The sequence below is a fragment of the Aotus nancymaae genome, unplaced genomic scaffold, assembly GCF_030222135.1.
Source record: "Aotus nancymaae isolate 86718 unplaced genomic scaffold, 86718_ANA_hifiasm-v0.15.2.pri h1tg000062l, whole genome shotgun sequence".
Taxonomy (NCBI): domain Eukaryota; kingdom Metazoa; phylum Chordata; class Mammalia; order Primates; family Aotidae; genus Aotus; species Aotus nancymaae.
The window spans coordinates 23404411-23427010 of record NW_026988476.1 but is presented as its reverse complement, the minus strand read 5'-3'; positions in this window follow the sequence as shown (position 1 = coordinate 23427010).

The window sequence follows — 22600 nt, the reverse complement described above, 5'->3', positions numbered from 1 at the left end:
CCTTCCCACGCCCAACCCTGGCTGAGGGACAGCGGAGTGTAGTGGTGGGTCCAAGACAATTCGCTCCTGGAAACTGAGGATTCATTCATCTGACATCTTATTGAAAATCTACCATGTGCCAGGCACTCTTCTAGGCTCTGAGGATACAATAGCAAAATGATTTCAGACCCCTGGAGTTTACAATCTCTTCATGGTGGAGCGTAAAGAGTCTATATATTCAAAATACAGACCATGGTCAGTTTAACATAAGTACCAAGAAAAAAAAATAAAGCAGAAATGTGTATAGAATGTCATAGAGATAGATTTCAGCCAGTGGATCACATATAATTAAACTGGAGATGACTCAGCCATTCTCCAGCTAATATTTATACTATAAAGATAACTATAAATCATAGATGCCTTGGTGGGGCGGGGGAGAGAGAAAGAGAGAGAGAGAGAGAGAGAGTGTGTGTGTGTGTGTGTGTGTGTGAGAGAGAGAGGGAGAGATTGTGGGGGAGGGTGGGAATGATGACGGGGTGAGGGGGTCTAAACACTGGAAGACCTAAGAAACGCTCCCTTCCAAAGAAGAAAAATGTTGAAGGGGTGCCTCCCAGATTTTACAGCAGATACAGTTAGTACGCATCTCATGAAAAGAAAGTGGGAGAGGAGAGAGAAGAATGCCTCTGAAGTTACCAACCCAATAGGTCATCTGTTTATAGAAGGCAAAGAAGGAGCACAGCTGTTGGAGACAGTGACTCCAGTTCTCCTGGGCCAGCTGCGGAGCCGCTAAACGGGCAGTGTTCTGGATGTGTGGGACCGGCATCTTCAAGCAACCCACGTCCCAGCAGACGTGCCTTGAGAAAACAAATTCCTCCCAATCCTGATTCAAACCAGTGCCAGGCTGGTCACCAGCTGGAGAGCTTAATCACTGGGGGCAGGCATTGCTAGAGAACCAGGAAACATTTAAAAGCCGGAAACGACCTCAGAAACCATCCAGCCCAAACACCTCATTTCAAATACATCTCTCTGGGAACACAAAGGAGAGATAAGGGAGGAAGGTAGTCTTGGGAAGGATTCAAAGGAGAAGGTGTTAGTGCTCATTCTTTCTTTAAAATATATACGTATTTTTAATTTCAATAGCTTTTAGGGTACAAGTGGCTTTCTGTTATATGAATTAATTGTTTCATGGTGAAGTCTCAGATTTTAGGGCACACATCACCCCAGCAGTGTCCATTATATCCAATATGTAGATATATATATATTTTTTGAGACAGAGTCTCGTTCTGTCACCTAGGCTGGAGTGTAGTGGTGCCATCTCAGTTCACTGAAGTTTCCGCCTCCTGGGTTCAACCAATTCTCCTGCTTCAGCCTCCTGAGTAGCTGGGACAACAGGCGCATGCCACCACGCCCAGCTAATTTTTGTAGAAGCAGCCAGGCATGGTGGCTCACGTCTGTAATCCCAGCAGTTTGGGAGGCTGAGGGGGCGGATCATGAGGTCAGGAGATGGAGAGCATCCTGGCTGACATGGTGAAAGCCCATCTCTACCAATATGCAGATTTTTATCACTCACCCCCACCACCCCTGCCTTCTGAGTCTCCAATGTCCATTATGCCATTCTGAATGCCTTTGTGTACTGGTAGCTTAGCTCCTATTAATGAGAACATACAGTATTTTGTTTTCCATTCCTAACTTACTTTACTGAGAAAAATGGCCTCCAGCTCCACCCAAGTTGCTGCAGAAGACATTAGTTCTTTCTTTTTTATGGTTGAGTAGTATTCTGTGGTGTATATGTACCACTTTTTTGTTGTTTATTCATCAGTTTATGGGTGCTTTGTTGGTTCTACATCTTTGCAATTGTAAGTTGTGCTGCAATAAACATACACATACAGGTTTTTTAATGTAATGATACCTTTTACTTTGGGTAGATCCTCAGTAGTGGGACTGCTGTATCAAACAGATCTACTTTTAGATCTTTAAGAAATCTCCATATTGTTTTCCATAGAGATTATACTAACTGATATTCCCACCAAGTGTTCAGTATTGAAGGATGAACGGCAGTTTGCCAGACAAACAAGGAAGAGATAGGCAGGAGGAAACATTAACATAATGAAAGCACCAAAACATCATCTCCCTGGAATTGCCCTGGCCAGCCTACCAGACCCCTGAGTCCATCAACCTATCCTGGGAATGCCAGGGGGGCTCATGGTTCCCGTATGCCAGTCTTTTGGCTCTGCATGGTCATCCCTGCTATGCTGCATCAACAGGACAACACACATAAAAAGAAAGTGACATTTATCAACAATGTCAGATGACAAGAAGAGTGGTCACTATGACTCAACTCCAAGTGAGCAGTGAGAACTTCAGAGAAAAAAGAAGTTACCTGGTTTCTCCAACCTCCTTTACCACAATCTTGGTAAAGGGGCCCTCCACTCCCTGCCCCTGTAAGCCAGCACACCAGGGAGGAAATAGATAGAAGTTTCTTCACTACTCTTAGCTCTTCTTGCCAGCCAGGAATGATCTTCATCAACATAGGTGCAACTTCTCAAGGACTATAGAATTTTCCAATGTGAGGTTTTTAAAGGGATGGAGGAAACACCAAAAATAAGTAAACGCCTAAAAACATAGAGCTATAAACCAAAAAACATGGATTCCAGTAACAACCCTGGACAAACTGAGTGACCATAAGCAACTCCTCCACTCTCTGATGCTTGGTGTGCACATCTGTAAAGTGAGGAAGGTGGGAGATTACCTCTGAGGCCCCACCAGGTCCAACATTGAGTGGTTTCACATTCGCACTACAAAAACTAAAAGTACCAACACTGTTTTTGGCCACAAACTCCTGAATTTTGGATTTGTCATTTAATTCTTATTATTTTGTGCGATGCCACACCCCTGGAATGTCACATAGTAAGCATCTGAAATGATTGGCCCTGCTCATTCCTGTTTATCAATGCTTAGGACAAATTCCATAGCAACAACACAGCATTTACAATAGTTTTGATCTTTTGTCAGAAAATATTCTAATTATAAGCACACAATGTAAGTATAATACTCTTACCATATTACCCTTAATTGAAGTACCTGTCATAATTCAAACTAGCAAGATACTTTAAAATTGGTATTTATGTTTGGATTTGACTCAAAATGACGGTCTCTCACGGTTTACATTGACTACAAAGGCAATTAACTGGTAAGATGTACGTATTTTGGGGTGCCTTCTATGTGCTTTTACAAATGTTTTTTTCTTTTTCTCTTTGATGATTTAAACCACATGTCAGAGTATTTAAAGGATTATTTTATCAGGAATTCTCCAGTGTGAAATAAATACCAAGGCAGAGCCTACAGGTTTATGCAAGATGCATATGCACACACACATGTGTACAGACACACACACAGCTTCATGGTCAGGTATAAATCATCCCTTGTCCTCCACCAGCTGGTCTGCCATATTGACAAATAGGATCTGCTACATTCATTTAATTCTGAAATGCTGAAACACAGTTTGGGTGCAAATATAAATTTGGTAGAAAAAAATGGAATGTGTTAAGCCTTTAACAAATGAATGTTTAATAACTATTTGTAAAAAAAAAAAAAAAAAAAAAAAAATCAGTAATGGGAAACAGAAACTTACAAGATTTGGTAAAGTTATCCTCTAGTTTGCAAAGGCTAAAAAATATTTAAGGGAGGCTATGTCATATCATACTTCAAATAATGCCCTTGAAAAGCATTTCTGTGACAGACTCTCCCAACATGCCAATGGAGCTCTTGCAACTGAATGAGTTCCACATAGTGACTCCAAGAGCTGCAAAACATACGCACTGGGTGATGCTTCATTAACAACTGTTACATATTTTAATTCAAGAGTCTGAGGTGGCAGTTGCTTTTTATCTCTTTTATCCATTCGGATCAACAAATATGAAGGTCAAGAACACTGTCTTAAGAAGGGTTCTGAGGTTGCATCCGAGACCAGAGTCCTGGTTGATTGTTGATGTCTGCTGTAGGGGAGGAAAGCAGGAGTGCTGACATGTGCTCATCCCACAAGTGTTCTTAGCCTGAATCACTATGCACGGTGCTCTAAACACAGTCTTCCTTGCACACAGTTCCTATCATGTCACATCCTCTTCCAGAATTCACAGTAGCTCCAGATAGCACTGCATATCAATTATGGCATTAAGTCTTGTATCGACCGATTACATTTTCTAACTGCCCAAACCTCTTCCATTTCTCACTTTCTACTTAGGTCTTCAATTACTCTTCTATTGCTCCCTGCCACATAACCTCTCCGTTTAAGTTATTAGATTTCTTCATTGTCCTTCTACAGTTCTTAACCATTCCCACCTCCCCACCTCTACTCCTGCTATCACTTCTTCGCTTGCCTGGATGGTGGTCTGAGTCAGTCTCCTCACAGACTCAAAGAGAATATCCAAAAATCTTTTGTAGCAGGCAAGTTTCTGATGCCTAATCTTAGCCCCGTTTCTTCAGCTTTATGCTATACATTCTGTATTTAACACATTCTTATGTTGATTTATAGCCATTCTATGATTGTTCAAGAGAATATTTTTCCTCTTTTCTGTTAAAGTGGATGTACCATAAAGGTAAGTACCATATCTGTTAATTTATTGCATCTTAACTAAATAAAATTACTGGCCAGACACAGTGGTTCACACCTATAATCCCACTTTGGGAGGCCAAGGTAGGAGGATCACTTGAGGCCAGGAGTTTGAGACTAGCCAGGACAACATAGCAAGATCCTCATCTCTACAGAAAATACAAGAATTAGCTGGGTATGGTGGCTTGCGCCTGTAGTCTTAGCTACTCAGGAGGCTGACGCTGGAGGAGTCCATGAGCCCAGGATTTTGAGGCTACAGTGAGCTGTGATCATACCACTACATTCCAGCCTGGATGACAGGGCAAAACCCAGTCTTAAAAATATAAAAATAAAAAATTTAAAATTTTATCTCATTTTATGGCTGTTATGATATACCAACAAGAGTCATTTTTATATATTCTATTTTTATCCTGCATTACATGTAAAAAAAGAAAGGAATATATTAAAGAAAGAAATATATAAATAAAAAAAGAAAGAAAATATATTAACATTTTTCTGTGCTTTCTCTGCCTAGACACAGGCCAAAGAATTTGCATTACCTCATTCAATGCTCACAACAACCTATGAAGAAGATATTATTATTAATCCACATTTTCCAGGAGAGTAAACTAAACTCAAAGAGAGTAGAAAACACGCTTAAGGTCACAGAGCTAATAAAACAGTGTTTCTGTTGTGCTTCATGGTCTCTCTTCTGACACAGTCCAAAGAAGATAAGCGCCTTTTATTACAGAAAAAACACAAATTAGTCCAACTAGAGAGGTCCAGAATGTTGAAAGATTCAAATATTTTGAAATTCTACAATGGTTAGTGTATAAAATTGTTTGTGTTACTATAACAAAATACCTGAAACTGGGTAATTTGTAAAGGACAAATTTTTATTTCTCAGTTTTGGAAGTTAAGAAGCCCAAGATCAAGATGCTGGAAGTTGGGTGTCTGGTGAGGGCTGCTCTCTGCTTCCAAGATGGTGCCTTGTTGCTGCATCATCCAGAGGGCACAAACTCAGTGTCCTCAGATTGCAGAAGGAAGAGAAGGGGTGAAAACAAGCAAACTCTCTCCATTAGGTCCTTCTATAATGGCCTTAATTCATTCATAAGGATGGAGTTCTCATGACCTAAACACCTCCCAAAAGCCTCCACCTCTCAACACTGTTACATTGGAGATTAAGTTTCCAACATGTGAACTTTAAGGGCTGCATTAAGACCATAGCAGTTAGGAACTTCCCTTTTCCATAAACAAGAGAAGAGTATCATCATATTATTGTAACACAACGGAGAGAGAGCTAATGCTCTGCATGGACATTTCAAACATGAAGCATCTACTTCTTTCCTCAGATGCAAGTAGACAGAATGAATTTGTTCCATTCATTCATTTCTCATATTGATGTCACTTTTCTTCACTTCCCTGTAAACAGTCCTTCCTGGTTTTATTATCGCCTTTCTTATTCTTTCCTGGCACCCAAACCAAAGTAGTAAAGAAATGAATACAAATATATCACAGGCAGAAGCAGCCATAAGGCAATCTACATTCGTTTTTGTTGATGAAAAATAAAAAGCCTCCTGTAGTGTATGGTTTTATATATATAACATTTATTTTAGAAAAGGAAAAACTATAGGTAAAGAGAATAAATTAGTGGTTACCAGGGGCTGAGAGTAGAAGGAGGACACTAGCTACAAAGGGGCAAGAAAGAACTTCCTGGGGTGATGGAAGCACTCTGCCATCTTGATTGTGATGGTGATTACATTACAGTATTCGTAGGCCAAGACTCATTGAATCATATACCTAAAAAGGATGAATTTCACTGTATGTAATCATACTTTACTAAATTTGGTTTAAAAATAAAATTAAATTAAAAAGACAAGTAATTTGAAACATAAAATCTAGCAGCAGTAAGAGCATATAGATATTGCTTGCATGTGGGTATGTATCACTCGCCTATTAAAAAATATATTTAAGTTTGAATAGGTATCTAGTACATGGATTTATATTTTTCTCAATAGTTTAAGACCATCAAGAGCATTTAAATTAGATTGACGCAAGCTTTTGTAGTATTGAGAGGGTTCTCCTCAAAGAAATCGAGATCACAGGCTGACCCTTTCTCTACTAGTTGGAACATCAGTAAAACTTATTGGTATGATGTATCCTCCTTTGAGAAGTTAACTTCTGCTGACATCTTTGCTTACATTTTAATTAAGAAGTTATGTGTAATTAAGAACCTGGACTTCCAATACCCAGGAAACAAAGCATACCAGGAGTTCTTTAAAGTGAAAACAATAATAATTACAAATGAAATAAGCCACATAAGATTATTAAACATATGATCTGTCAAAATAAGGAGAAGATGGCCTAATTACTGCAAACTAACATTATTACACTACATATCAGAAACTGGTTATTGTGTTAATCAATTTAACATTATATAACATAATATTCATTGATTACATTACCCAGAATGTTTAAGAAAAAGGCAGATCTTTTTTTTTTCCCCAAAGAGAATTAAGAATTGCTCATGTGTTAAAAATGTACATGTTATTAATAAAAATTCACTCAACGCACTAATAAATTTCATGGAAGTATAAAAATATACTGAGAAGTTAGACAAAAGTTATTTGGCTTTTATTATCCTTATTTGTAATCTTAACCAAAATATTTATGTGCTTAGTAACTTTAAAACCATGAATGTTAACATTAACCCATCTAAATTTTATGGCAAGAAATTTTAAATGTTTCAGGCTACCAGTTGACTCTGAAAGCACAGGAACTGTGATTATTACCTAATTAAAATAGCTGTCTGCCAAATGCAGAAAGGTCTGACTTTGTAAATGTGTTTTTAATTCTACTATTTCAGTAGAAAATAAAATATAAGCAAAAAAATACAACTACTCAATGGCCCAATGCCTTCACTTCTAAACCAGATTTGTTTTTTAAGTAACAAAAGAAGCAGGTAATACCAGCCCATAGATTTAAATGTTATTTGTGCATAATAATGAGCACAAAAATCTAAATGCATTTCAAATTGTAAAAAATCAATCAATAGTCACACTCTTCCTCTCTTTAAAATTCTAAAGAAATTCTTTAATAACAATTAGCTTTGGCTATTGTTAGGTTTTACAAAGACAAGTAGTGTACTTCCTACAAAGTGACAGTTCACTGAAAGAATATACATGCCACTAGTGTTAAAATATCATCAGTCAGCTCATAAGGTATGTACTGAAAATTGATGGGCTGAGCAATGAGAAAGGACTGAGAATCTTCTTGACTTTGAGTGTTGTTAATGGCACCATTTCCTAAAATGTTTAATCACGCTGCTTTCAACGTGGATCTTTGGAATCAAAATAGCATAGCGTTTTTGACTGTGGGGCAAATAACCATGGGGCATTTTAAACTCTTTGTGCCTTATTCATAAAATGGAGTCAATGGATATCCCATAAAATAATAGAGGACTAAATGAGATAGCACATATAATGTTCTTAGGACAGTGTTTAGAATCCTCTAGGCAATCCTTAAGCGTTATCTATTGCTGTTTTTGTTGGTGGTGCTGTTACAATGCTAGCTATAGTTTTTTGGAACATTTACTATTTTCCAGACACTAACATATTTTACTTTTCTTTATCTCTGCCAAGTAGTATATTAGCTCCATTTTACAGATGGGAAAACTGAGTTCAGAGAGTTGAAGTAACTTGTCCAAGGGCACATCAATGTAGAAAGCTTGAATTCATATCACGAGCTGACATCAGAACTTGAGTTCTGTTCATTTTTACATTCCAGCCACATGACTCTTCATTCTTCATCTTCACACATTGGAGTGAATAATCAACATTTTTTCACTTAAAACTAAGTAAATGAAGTCAAAGCATGACTTTTGAAAGAGTCAACATTTAAAGCCTTAAAACACATGTCCTGAATTCCCATTAAGAATACCCTAAAGAATGAATAATGGGTGGGATGTAGAGAGTTAAATAATTATGTAAGATTAAGCACATGGGTTTGAGAAGTTTTGGGTACTACAAATCGGTGGAGTCAAGTTGATAGTCATTCACGAACTATGTTTCTTTACCTGTTCTACAAACTAGCTGATTTTCTTGAGTAAAGAGATTATCTTCTGGTACCGTGGAATGGGGGTAGTCTAAGTGATTTCTAACCCTATAGCTGTGTGTCACCTTGAGGGCTGAGACTGTAACAGGTGGGTAGAGGGATGGAGAGCAAAGAATTGACAGCTTCTTACCTTCGTCGACTTGTTTTTAAAGTGCCATTAGACCTATTTTACACATTATTTTGCTCCCCATGAAGTTTGATTTTAGGTTTTTCTTCCAATTGTTTATATTATTCAGCAACCATTTCAAATTGAATGCCATACTTGAAAGTAAAGAACACGTTCCATAAAACTACTTGTGCATAGCTAGAGGGGCAGATGCTAACTGGTGACTTCTACAGGAAGGGGTAGTGGCTACAAGCACATCAAGCCTGGAGAAATGAAGTGAGATGGTGCTGCGAAATTACATTTGGAGAGGGACTTGTAAAGCAAGGGGATTTAGGGGATATCAGAAGTAGAAATGTGATCCTGGTACAAATGAAAGACACAAAAACTACAGCTGTAATCCCATTTGCATTTGATGTCTCTGCCCAAGCCTACCCTTTGCTCCTGATTGTGCATTGTGATCTCAAAGTATTACTTCCTGATTTTGATTAATCATTTCTCAAATGTGTCCCCGTTATTTTGAAACCTAGTTTTCTAAAATATAAGCATTCCTAGACTGCTCAAAGGGAATGTCTGCCTCTCTGCTTTAAATAGGGCAACAGATATAGATGTGTTTTCAGCTCTTCATAATAAAATAGAGTATAAATATTGGGTATATAAAAAAAGAATATTGCAGTTTATTCTCTCATGAGTCAGATAATTAACCTTGAAATACCCGGAATAAAAGCATACGCTAGCTTTTAATTCTTAAACAAGTTTTCAAATTAAAAAAAAATTTGAACAGGTAAAAATATGCTGTAATCAATTAGCAGAATACTTAGCAAGAAACAGTTTAACTTAGTAGCCTCATAAGTAACTGGTCAGAGGCAAAGCATTCTATTCTGAAGACTAAGTGTTCCCCTAATTCTTTCTTCACCTGTGCAGTGGCAATATACCATCAACCTTTCCTGTAACGCTCACAGAAAGAATCCAAGCCTACTACTTATAACCTATTCTTGTTGTTCTTACATAATTTATTTCCACCATATGCAGAGTATGATTTATATTTTTCTTTTTTCTTTTTTTGAGATGAAGTCTTACCGTTGCCAGGGCTAGAGTGCAGTGGCGCAATCTCAGCTCGCTGCAACCTCTGCCTCCTGTGTTCAAGCGATTCTTGGGCCTCAGCCTCTTAAGTATAACTGGGACTATAGGTGTGTGCCACTACGCCAGGCTAGTTTTTGTATTTTTAGTAGAGATGGGGTTTCACCATGTTATCCACGCTGGTCTCAAACTCCTGACCTCAAATCATCTGCCCACCTCGGCCTCCCAAAGCGCTGGGATTAGAGGTGTGAGCCATCACGCCTGGCCCCTCATTTATATATTTTTGTTTTGTTTATACATCTTATTTTCCCAATGAGCAAGATGATTTCCAGACTATCACATTCATTTCTCTATTTTTCTTAACCTAGATTTCAGAGAACATTTATCAAATTCAATTGAATTTAACCAAATTCTAAGTAGAAAATTGTCATTATCACCACATCACTGTGTTCATTACTATTAATGCATAGACAGTCATATTAAGGGCACAGAAACTATTTAAACCAATGGGAATTGGCTTATAAAACATAAACTAGGACTGAGAAGCAGATGTTTAAAGTGTTGCAATGGGCCCATTGGACAATTCTTAAAAGACACAAAGACCTAGAGGCAAGTCATTCAATACTGACCATGAGCACTGGATTATGTCTTCCTTGCTGGCCAGTAGGCCCAACAAGATATTTACAGAAAGAAGAAAACAGCATGGTAGCTATACGGTTTGTCCCAGAACAATTTCACCTTATCAGTTGGTCTGAGTTTTCCAAGTCAAATCCACTGAAATACAAAGTCTTTAAATTCAAGAGCAGTTACCTGGGTAATTTATGTTTTGTAGTCCAAGAGTTCAAAATAGGAAGGGTAAGCAATATACTTCCCATCTACAGTGAGTGTGTGTGGTGGGCGGGAAGAAGGGATGGTATGGGCACTGGCAATACCACTACATCCAGGCATCACCATGAAACCAAATGTATGAAATGGACACATGGCCAGTCAGTTTACAATGTTATGAGGTACAAACTCCTGAGTATAGTTAATGTGGGAACCTGGGCTCAAATCTGACACGTTAGCGTGTAGTTGTATCGCTAATGTCCGTAGTCTCACTATAACATGTTTCATCATATTCATTAAGGAAGAAAAGAATACATGTGGTCACCAGATTTGTTTTTGTTTTTAAAAGAAAGCTGCATCCTTTAATTACCCCTTACCATCTTATTGCTCCAATTATTACTGCAACTTTGAAATAATTCTTTGACATAGGCTTTTTAATCAAGAACAAACAAGACCACACATCCTCCTGATTGATACATTAAAAACATATGTCTATTATGATAAATACCCTCATGAAAAAAAGGTTTTAGTGAAAAGCCAAAAGCGAAGCAAAGTGATGGAACCAGACTCTTGACTGTTGATCACCTTTTCCAAGGCTGCCCCTCTTCAGAATATCAAGCCCTTAATGTGCTGAATAGGACCTCAATTATGTGTGTGCTTTCTGCCAGGGTATCTGTTTGGTCTAGAAGGCTCAGAGTGTGATTCTGATCTCAGCTTTGCTGTACTTCAAGAGTGAGAATCATAGAACCAAGGCGAAGAGAAACTTACGTGTGACATAAAACTTAAGAACTTTGTAAAAACTTGTAAAACTTGTACATGACAAGCAGGTCTGCGGCCAGATGTCGCTGACATTTTTAATATTCCTGTATAAAATTTTCCAAGCTTAACCAGGTGGTATTGAAAAGCAATTGGATAAAAAAAATTCTAGATACTGACTAGAGAATTCTAATGCATGACATTAAATCATCAACTTGTGAGCTATGTGCAAAACAATAGACAGACATCTACTGGAGATAGTCCACACATAAAATATTTTTATACAAAAGCACCTACGAGCAATTTGAGATCCAGCAGCACAGAATAATGGCATAGAAGAACATCAAATACAATGTGCAAAAGGGAAGAAAGGAAGAGAAAGATAAACAAAACAAAACAAAAAAATAGAACACAGACCACCACCAGTACCAAAAGGGGAATTGCTAGACACAGGAGAAAATAGGATCAACTGATACGTTTAAAAGCAGTATTTTATTCTGTGAACCCAGCAAGGTTGTGGAATTTTCAACAGAGTTGTTGTTTTCACTTCAGTTATTATAGAAGATTGAAGAAATCCCAGACTTCCAGGATGAGAAATTGAAAAATGAACGAGACCCCCTAATTGATATGGAAGAATCAAATTGTAAGAGTCAGAGGAAAAAGAACCATATATCTCAAAGGGAAGTGATTAGCTGCTCTGGGAATTGTGTAATTGTACCATGTCAGAGCTCAAGGCATAAGTTGGAGGCATAAATCCCCTTGAAAAGAGGATATTTACAGTTGTGAGAACGAGTAAGTGCATCAAACATAGTCCACACTCAATATTTACTAGAATAAACTGAAAAGGAGTAAATAAAAAAATAAACAAAAGCAGGGAGCCAACGACAGAGCCTTAGAAGATGCCCTCAGCTGTCAACCAGAGACCTAGAAGTAATTTCAAAAGAGGAAGGAGGCAAAAAAGTCAGGTACAGTGTCAAAAAAAGCCAAAGTTAAGTCATGTTTAAAAGACATGATTATTATTGTCAAATGAAAAGAATTAATATAAGAAAACTGAGTTACACCTGTTGTGAAAAAATGTGTTTTGAATGTTCTCTGGAAAAAAAAATCATCTTTAAAATTTTCTAAAAACTCTGAGGCTTAGTCTTATAGGCAGATGCAATTTATGGTAACAATCAACTACTATGCAAATTAAGTAGAAGCCCATTAAATAGAAGCCAAAAGTATCGAAAAGGGGAAAACAAAATGGGGGAAGAAAAAAAATTTTCTAATGGAAAAAATTTGGGCTTTGATAAGCTCACGGACATCATGCTGCGGCATAACATTGATTCTTTTTCTTCCGCTTTCTCAGATGAAAAGGAAGCAGTGGAAACTAAGCTCTTCCTGTGAGTATATAGAAGTAGTCACAGAAAGAAGCTGATTGCAAAATATCAAGAGTCTTCAACCAAGATGCTTGGGTCTTTGACTCCCCCCACCAATACATAGCGTTCCATTCTCACTATTCATGTGTGAAAGATAGTCCATGGCTTCTACCAGATTCTCAAAGAGCTTGTTACCCTACAAAGGTTAGGAGCCACCATATGAGAAAGTAATAAATTTTGGCCGCTGGGGGGCAAGTTTGAAGGAGTTTTGATGGCAAGTTGGCTGATGTCCGCACATGCTTATTCATCCTCACCACTTTCCCCTCCATCTCAGCGGAAGTACTGCTGTCCTCTGGAGCCTTCTGTGCACTTTAAATCGCACCCCACACCACCCCATCTCCACTGCCTCTTCTCACTTGCCTTTGTCCCATAAATATTGTTGTTCCCAAGACTCTATATCCAATCCCTTTCTCTTCACACTTTATACCTTCTGTCTGGCTGATCTGTATTCTATCTGGCTCCAGCCAATTTATAAATGATGGTCACAAAGTCTGGAAACATAGGTGAATACATAATAAATGATTTATTGATACTATATTAAAATACCTGACAAAATATTATTATCTATGTTTCCAGAATTATGGCCATCTGTATGTATTTATGGTTTCCAAATCTATCTCAAGCCAAGAAGTCTTTCTTGAGCTGGATGCGATTTTTAGACGGTGGAGTGTCGACGAACATCTCCTCCTGGCTTCCCCCAAACACTTCTCACAGAAAAGGTCCAAATCAAAGCTCACCATTTTCCCCCAACATCCTTCTTCATTCCCGCAGGCATTGGTATCCCCATTCTTATCCAACTCCCAAAGCAGAAACCTGGAAGTTATCCTCAGCAGTTCCCTCTCCACAATTTCTCTTTCCAGCTGGTCACCAACCCTGTCTACTCTAACTCGTAAACACTTTACAAATCTGCTCCCACCCCAGCCCATCTTCACTGACATTACTTTAAGCACTTACCATTTCTTGCCTCTGCTATTACATCAGAGCTTCTCCACTGGTCTTCCTAATCCAATCTCACCTCTTTTTAGGCCCTCCAAAGAGCCATCTGACTGTGATAATCCTTTATAAGCGTAGATCAGACATTGTCAATTTGGTTCCAGACCACCGCAATAAAGCAAATATTGTAATAAAATGACATGAATTTGTTTTTGTTTCCCAGTACATAGAAAAGTGGTATATACGTTGTTTCCTCAGACATACTGCTGCACACTTAATATGTGTGCACTTATAAAGTATATGTACCTTAATACGTGTGCACTTAAGTGTATGTGCTTTAATATGTGTACACTTAAGTGCATGAAACAATTTTATGTACCTTAACTAAAAAATACTTCATTGCTAAAAATTACTAATGATCATTTGAGCCTTCATGAAGTTGTAATCTTTTTGCCGGTGGAGGGTCTTGCCTCAATAGTGATGCCTGCTGACTGATTAGGGTGGTGGTTGGTGAAGGCTGGGGTGGCTGTGGCCATTTCTGAAAATAAAACGGTGAAGTTTACCACACTTCAATTGACTCTTCCTTTCACAAAAGATTTCTATGTAGTGTGTGATGCTATTTGATATCATTTTACCCACAGTGGAACATCTTTCACAACTGGAGTCAATCCTCTCAAACCCTGCTGCTACTTTATCAACTAAGTTTACGTAATATTCTAAGTTCTTGTCATTTCAATGATGTTCACAGCATCTTTACCAGAAGTAGATTTCATCTCAATAAACCACTTTATTTGCTCATCTACAAGAAGCAAGTCCTCATCCTTTAAAGTTTTTCATAAGATTGCAGCAATTCCATCACATCTTTGGGCTCAACTTCTAATTCTAGCTCTCTGGCTATTTCTAACACATCTGAAGTTGCATCTGCCACTGAAGTCTTGAACCCCTCAAAGTCATCCTTAAGGATTGAAATCAACTTCTTCCAAACTTCTGTTAATGTTGATATTTTGACTTCTTCCCATGAATCGCAAATGTCCTTAATGGCATCTAGAATGATGACTCCTTTCCAGGTGTTCAATTTACTTTGCCAATATCCACCAGAGGAATCACCATGGCAGCTAATGCCTTATTAAATGTATTTCTTAAGTAATGTCTTGAAAGTCAAAATTACTTCTTTCTCCATGAGCTACGGAATGGACGTTTTGTTGGCGGGCATGAAAACAGCATTCACCTTCTCGTATATCTGCACTAGAGCTCTTGAGTCACTAGGTGTATTTCTAATGAGCAGTAATATTTTGAAAGAAATCTTTTCTGAGCAATGGATTTCAACAGTAGGCTTAAAATATTCAGTAAACCATGCTATAAACAGATATCTGACCATCTAGGCTTTGTTGTTCCATTTATAGAGTAAAAACAGAGTAGATCTAGCATGATTCATAAAGGCCCCAGGATTTTCAGAGTAGTAAATGAGCATTGGCTTCAACTTAGTCACCAGCTGCATTAGAAAGTCAATCTGTCCTTTGAAGCATTGATTTCTCCTCTCTAACTAGGGAAGTTCTAGATGAAAATTTCCATCTAGGACTACATTTTCATCTGCAATTGAAAATCTGTTGTCCAGCATAGCCACCTGCACCAGTTAACTTGGCTAGATCTTCTGATTCACATGCTGCAGCTTCCACATCAGCACTTGCTGCCTCACCACGTACTTTTACAGTATGAAGAACAGCTCCTTTCCTTAAAATGCTTGAATGCATCTCTGCTAGCTTCAACCTCTTCTGCAGCTTCTAAACCTCTCTCAGCCATCACAGAATTGAAGAGAGTTAGAACCTTGCTCTGGATTAGGCTTCCATTAAAGGAATATTGTGGCTCATTTGATCTTCTATCCAGGCCACTCAAACTTTATATTATCAACAACAAGGTCATTTCACTTCCTTATCATTCATGTGTTCACTGGAATAACACTTTTAATTTCCTTCGAGAGCTTTTCCTTTGCATTCACAACTTCGCTGACTGGTCCAGAGGTCCAGCTTTCAGCCTGTATTGGTTTTTGGCATGTCTTCCTCACTAAGCGTAATCATTTCTAACTTTTGATTTAAAGTGAGAGATGTAATCATTTCTCTGCCTTCTGGCTAAGATCAAGTATAGAGAAAGAGACATGTGAGTTTTTCTTTCACTGAACACTTAGAGGCCACTGTAGTTATTAATTGGCCTAATTTCGATATTGTCAGGTCTCAGAAAGAGGAAGGTCAGAGAAGGAGAGAAATGTGGGATTGCCCAGTCTGTGGCGCAGTCAGAATATACACAACATTTATTAAATTCACTCTCTTTTATGGGAACAGCTCATGTTGCCCCAAAATAATTACAATAGTAACATCAAAGCTTATCAATCACACATCACAATAGATACAATAATGAAAGAGTTTGAAATATTGCAAGAATCACTAAAAGGTGGTACACAGACAGGAATTAAGCATACGCTGTTGGAAAAATTATGGTGATAGGCTTGCTTGACCCAGCAGTGTCACAAACCTTCAACTTGCGAAAACACACACACACACACACACACACACACACACACACACACAATACTTGCAAAGACTAAAGTGTAGTAAGACAAGGTATGCCTGTACTTCAAACCCTCCCATAGCTCCAGTTGCTGAACAACAGAATCCAACTCCTTGGACTGACATAAACGGCCATCATCTTCTACCTTGTCAGCTTATCTTTGGTGCTATAGGTATGGCTGACCTTACACCTGTTACACATCCACTGACTTGACCTTCCTCTAATGTGTATAATCCCCTGCTTGGATATTCCCCTGGAACTACCCTTTCCTTCGCCACTATCAGAAGCCTTCAGAGTTTGGACTTCTTATTCTGTACTCCGAGAGCAACTTATATCATTATCAGAATGTATTACAATTGTCTGTCCATTTATACTCTCTTCCCCACTATATTGCAAGCTCCCAAGTGCTATTTATTAACCACTATATCTGCAGCACTTAGCACTCAATAATTACATGTTTAATGGAAGAATGGCAGATGAGAGAGAGAAACTAGGTAGTTTGGAACTAGAAAGGAATTTGTACTTCATATTTTCTGATAAGCAAATGGTATTATGTACAAGTACTAGTCCCTAACATCGATTAGGTATGGAAGGTTTAACTGGAGTAGAACGGTAGGAACCAAATGATGCAGGGCTTAGATCCCATGATTGTTAATGAAGAAAAAGACTTTCTTCTGGGAATGAGAGGAAGCCTAGCCTAGCAGGCTAACCAGGGTACCCAAAAGGATAACAGACAACTGATTTCCATAAGAAAGAAGTCTGAGGGGATGAATTTCTCAGCAAGATCTAACAGCATGGCCTGTCAGGTAGATAATATACAGCAGGGTCCTGAAAAGAGCCATTTTTTGAGATTATAATAGAACATAATCAGCATCAGCCAGGCATGGTGGCTCACATCTATAATCCCAACATTTTGAGAGGCAGAGGCAGGCAGATCACTTGAGGCCAGGAGTTCGAGATCAGCCTGGCCAACATAGCAAAACCCCGTCTCTACCAAAGAGACAAAAACTTACCTGGGCATGCTGGTGCATGCCTATAATTCCAGCTCATTGGGGGACTGGGGCATGAGAATTGCTTGAACCCAGAAGGTGGAGGCTGCAGTGAGCTGAGCTCACTCACTCTACCCCAGGCAACAGAATGAAACTGTCTAAAAAAATGAACAAACAAACAAAAGATAATTAGCATCACAGAAGGCTTTGAACAGGAAATAGTACCCAATCCTGGGCAGGATTTGGTAAGGCAGGCCTGGTGGGACTAGGATTCTCAACAGGTGATCAGGACTGGGAATCAGGCAGAGGGAAACAAGGTGGATTTTATTTCTGCATCAAGGCTAAGGGGGAGCCTGGAGTCAGGGATGCAACTGAACGGAGAGCAAAGTGAAAGTCAGAGTCCCAGCAATATTGAAGCCAAGTCATGAGCATCTTGCTAGGGCCCCTGGAAATCCCACCAAGGACAGGATTGCTCCAGCATCTAAGGCAGAGCAGAGCTGAAGCTGAGAAGCTCTCCGAGCAGGAGGAGCAGACCTGTGGTCAGGGACCAGGGCCAGCCATGATTCTATCAATAGGATACTACATTTAGGAAATGGGAACATCCTTTTATGAGTGCAGCCCCAGTTTTGTGTTTTGTTTTTTTTTTTTACTTTTATTGAGATGCTTGTCTGTTGGCACTTTTTCTAATAACACCTTACATATTCCAAGGAAACAGAAGTTTTCCTCCTTCACAGTACAGCCAATTAAAAGAACTAAAAACAGGTTAAAAAAAAATGGGCTTGTTTACATCTTAGTTAAGAAACTGAGAAATACACTTCTGGCAAAACAGTCATTATTGCTGGATTCCTTCAAGAAGCAGAAAATCAAAAGCTTTCAGAGCAAAATGTGAGCACTCTGCACCCAGTCATTTTGTGCTCCAGGTTTAGGCAGTGGTGACTCAGGTCATTGTAGGAGACCAAGGAAGGTCATCTGCAGGTCAGGAAGGCAAGCTTAGGGGGTCCCACTTTACAGGCTGAGGTTCAGGTTAGATTTTTTTAAAAAAGAGTTTTGAGGCTACTTTTTTTAATGACCCATTACACATTTCAATAATAAACTGAGACAAAGAGAAGTTATATAAAATTCCAAAATTATACCTCTAGTTGGTGGCAGAGATTTGATGACACAAAGGGAGACCAAGTAAAAAACTATTCAGACATTCTCTAGAAGCTTTTGGTCTATAAGTGGAAAATCAATGTTCCATGTTCCAATATCCACATGCAGAAAATCCAGAGTGGTATAAAACATTAAAGACATGACTGGATAGGTATATATATCCATACAGACTAACATCAATATTTTCAGCTTTATGTATTCAAAAACAATGTGATAATTTGTAATATGTAATTTATAACATTTAGAAGTTGCTTTAGCTGAGATCAGTGAGGGTACAGTCAAGAAAACAAAAGCCAGTCACTTTTGAAACAGAAGTGTATTTGGTACGGAGAATTGGTTTCATAGATGATTTTCAAAAGCTGATAATCCCAACAAATGGTGCAACTTCCCCCAGATGAGCAGTAGCAGGAAGGCCTGGCTGCTCTTTGGGGGCTGGAGGATAAGCAGGAGGAGTTGGTGTCCCCAGAGCTAGGCCAGGAAGGGCGTTTCCAGCAAGGGGCCAGGCCTGTAGAGGAAGAAGCTACCCAGTGGGGCCTGAAGTCTTGGAAGAAATTTAGTCTCAACTCCGTCCTCAAAAAACACACAAAAGAGCTAAGAGAAAGTCAACTTGAATTAGGAAGTGACTCTTCCCCAACTCCACCCTATTGCTCCCTTTCTGTGTTTTTATTGCAAACCGATTCATCTTCACCTCCCACCCCTGAGATACCTCTCCAAAGGAAGGAAGCCAATTGCCCTTATCCTTTGGGGTTAGGAATAGCTGCATGAGGAGTGAGCCATCACATGACAAAGTGACCCAGAGAAGGGTGGTTCCTGAGCATAATGAAAACACCAAGGTTAAAGATGATGACTAACTTCAGTTAAATTACCTTCCAAGTTCCACTTTGCTTAATTCTTTTCTTCACTCTCTGGCATATAACGAATTCTTAAAGGAACATTTTAAACCTACACAACCAATTCCCCTCATTCAAGCCAACAAAAGTATGATCCAGAAAAATATACTTTAAAATGAATTCTATTTATCAGTGAGGAGTTTTTGGAAATCCATTATTCTTCATATCTATTCATTAGGGGAGAATTGGATACCAGAAAGAGTCTCTGCCCTTCTGTTAACCATCTGGGGGGAATATGCAACAAGGAAGCATGAGTTTCCACTTTCAAAGTCACCCTGACATGTGGAAGTTTTCCAACATTTTGGAACTTGACTCATTCCAGCACATTGCTTTGTTGTGGCATCAGCTGTCAGTGGGCTGGATGACAGGAGCCAGACAAGCCTGAGTATACACAGCCTGAGTCCCTAAATTAAGAGGTTTCTCTGTGCTACCTCATTTAATTTTTAGAGTAATCATATGAAGACAGAACTTTCATCTCCTTATGAGGAAGAGATGGCTTAGAAAGCCCTAACAAGTAGAATTTAAATTCTCCTTCCTTCCAGTTTGCACTCCCACCTGGACACACAGGCCACCCCTAATCCACCCTTCTCCCCTCATTCATTCATCAATTCTTTCACTTAATTAACAGTTATTGGCTGGGCACAATGGCTCACAGCTGTAATCTCAGCCGAGGCTGGAAGATTGCTCGAGCACAGGAGTTTGAGACCAGCCTGGGTAACATAGCAACACCTCATCTCTACTAAAAATCCTTTATTTAATTAGGCAGGCATAATGGCATGTGCTTGTAGTCCCAGCTGCTTGGGAGGCTTATGTGGGAGGATTGCTTGAGCCCAGGAGTTCGAGATTGCAATGAGTTATGATCACACCACTGCACTCCAGCCTGGGCAATAGAGCAAGACTCTGTCTAAGAAAATTTTTAAAAACACACTTACTGATCACCTACTATGTGCCAGGCACTAGGGATACAGCAGAGAATAAAACAAGCAAAAATTCCTACTCTCATGGAGTTTATATTCTAATCTCGGATGATAGTCAAAAAAAAATCAATATTTATAGTTTATTCAATGATACTATGACATTTTTTAGGAGGTCAAGGAAAGTCTTTTTATAAAGATAAACTTTTGAGGAAAGCTCCAAACTAGGTGAGAGTGGGAGCCATACAAATATCTTAGGAAAGAGCATTCCAGCCAGAGGAACAGCAAGTGCAGAGGTCCTCAGGTTGGAACATGCCCTGTAATGTGCTCCGCGAACAGCAAAGGGCCTATGACAGCTCAAGTGGAGTGAGGGTAAGGAAGGAATAGTGGGAGATGAGCTCAGAAAAGTGAGAGAGATAAGATTCTGTAGGACCTTCTGGGCTTTAAGAACTCTACCATTACTCTGAATGAGATGGAGAACCAGTAGAGCAGAAGACTGACATGCTCTGACTTGCATTTTAAAAAGGATTGCTGGCCAGGCACGGTGGCTCACGCCTGTAATCTCAGCCCTTTAGGAGGCCGAGGGCGGATCATGAGGTAAAGAGATCGAGACCATCCTGGTCAACATGGTGAAACCCCGTCTCTACTAAAAAATTAGCCAGGCGTGGTGGCATGTGCCTGTAGTCCCAGCTACTCAGGAGGCTGAGGCGGGAGAACCACTTGAACCCGGAAGGCGGAGGTTGCACTGAGCCAAGATCACACCACTGCATTCCAGCCTGGCAACAAAATGAGACTCCATCTCAAAAAAATAAAAATAAAAAAAGGATTGCTCTCTCTTTTAGATGGAGACAAGAATGGAGGGACACAAATACAAAAGCAAGGAAACCAATTGCAACAATCCAGAGGGGAGGGGGAGTTGGAAGTGATAAAAGGTCAGATACTCAACATAGTCTAGACAAATTTTTAAGATCCTCCAGAGTACAAATTTATGGCCATTCATCCCCTTTCCTTGAGTCTTTAGGAAAAATCTGGGATGTTCATAAATCCAAGGTCCAGGAACTTAGAGCAGTGAGGAGATTGGTTACCAAAGCTTGGATTTGGTTCCTGTCTTTCATTGATTTTAAAGAAACTGAAGCAGAGAGTAAGTATAATGAAAAGGAAAGGAGGTAAGTGGTTAATACTGGTCAGGAGAAGGAAGCACAACATCAATATACCGAGTTCCTAATATGTTTTTTCTTGGTTTTGTTTGTGATGGAGTTTCACTCTGTTGCCCAGTCTGTAGTACAATGGCATGGTCTTGGCTCACCGCAACCTTCACCTCCCGGGTTCAAGCAATTCTCCTGCCTTAGCCTCCCAAGTAGCTGGGATTACAGGCTCCTGCCACCACGCTGGGCTAATTTTTATATTTTTAGTAGAGATGGGGTTTCACCATATTGGCCAGGCTGGTCTCGAACTCCTGACCTCAGGTGATCTGCCTGCCTCCCAAAGTTCTGGGATTACAGGCATGAGCCACTACATCTGGCCCTAATATGTTAGGTGCCTATATTTGAAAGGTTTCTATATACTATTTCATTTAATCCTTAGAGCAATCATAAAGACAGAACTTACTGGATGGGAAAGCAACAGCTTAGGAAGGCTTAGTAACTCTGAGTCATGTGATCAATGCAAGGCCAAGCTAAAACTTAAGTCTGGCTCACTTGTCTCTAAAGTCTGTGGCATTTCCTCTACACTACCATTGTTCATTCACTCGATGAATGATTATTGGATCCCTAGTGCAACTGCATAAGACACAGAGATGAGCAAGAGAGGGTACCTGCCCTCAATAAACTTCTAACTGTAAATGTGTCACTGATGGCTTGGAAAAGAAGTTGTTGCTGGAAAATATAGTTATCTTTCTTTCATTCATTGAACAAATATCTATTGAGTGTCTACTAAGTACTGACATGAAAGTCTTTCTCTCCTGAAGCTAACACTGTGGTAGAGGGATCCAGACAACAAACAAAAATGTAAAACCCTTCAGGCAGGGGTACATACTAGAGAGAGAAATAAAGTCAGCTGTCAAGCTCTCATTTTGCTATATGTGTTGGTCAGGATCCTTCCTCTGCTAGGATCATTTGTAAGCAAGAACCTAAAAAAAAGTGATGGAGTGTGGTATGCAAATATCTCAGGAGAGAGCCTTCCTGCCAGAAGGAAGAGTTACTGCAACAGCCCTGGGTACCCCAGGAAGAGCAAGAAAGCAACATGGCAGGAGTGGCAGGAGCGAGGGAGACGGTGGGAGGAGACAAGGTCAGAAAGGTG